Source organism: Nestor notabilis, unplaced genomic scaffold (assembly GCF_000696875.1).
Source record: "Nestor notabilis isolate BGI_N333 unplaced genomic scaffold, ASM69687v1 scaffold34279, whole genome shotgun sequence".
Classification (NCBI taxonomy): Eukaryota; Metazoa; Chordata; class Aves; order Psittaciformes; family Psittacidae; genus Nestor; species Nestor notabilis.
Window position 1 is genome coordinate 510 of NW_009942961.1, and position 682 is coordinate 1,191.

Sequence of the window (682 nt, forward strand, 5' to 3'; positions counted from 1 at the left end):
CGTCCCCTTGGTCATGTCCTCCGTGGTCACGTCCCCTTGGTCATGTCCTCCATGGTCATGTCCCCTTGGGTGTCCTCCTTGGTCTTTCCCCCTTGATCGTGTCCCCTTGGTCATGTCACCCATGGTCACGTCCCCTTGGTCATGTCCCCCATGGTCATGGCCCCTTGGTTGTGTCCCCTTGGTCATGTCCCCCATGGTCACGTCCCCTTGGTCATGTCCTCCATGGTCATGTCCACCATGGTGGTAGCCCCTTGGTTGTGTCCCCTTGGTCATGTCACCCATGATCATGTCACCCATGGTCATGGCCCCTTGGTTGTGTCCCCTGTGGTGGCTGGATGGCCACAGGCAGAAGGTTGTGGTCAATGGCCAAGCAGTGTCCCTCAGGGGCTGGTGGTGGGTTCAGCATCATCACTGGGGACATGAGCAGTGGGATCAAGCACCCTCAGCATGGTTGTGGTGGCTCCGAGCTCTGTGGGGTGAGCTGGAGGGGAGGGATGGGACCCAGAGGGAGCCAGACATGCTGGAACCTCATGGAGATCAACAGGGCCAAGGGCAAGGTCCTTGCACATGGATTTGGACAATCCCAAGGGAGACACGGCCTGGATGGAGCAGCCTGAGAAGGACTTGGGGGTGTTGGGTGAGGAGAAGCTCAACATGAACCAGGCAACCATGTGGTGGGGGC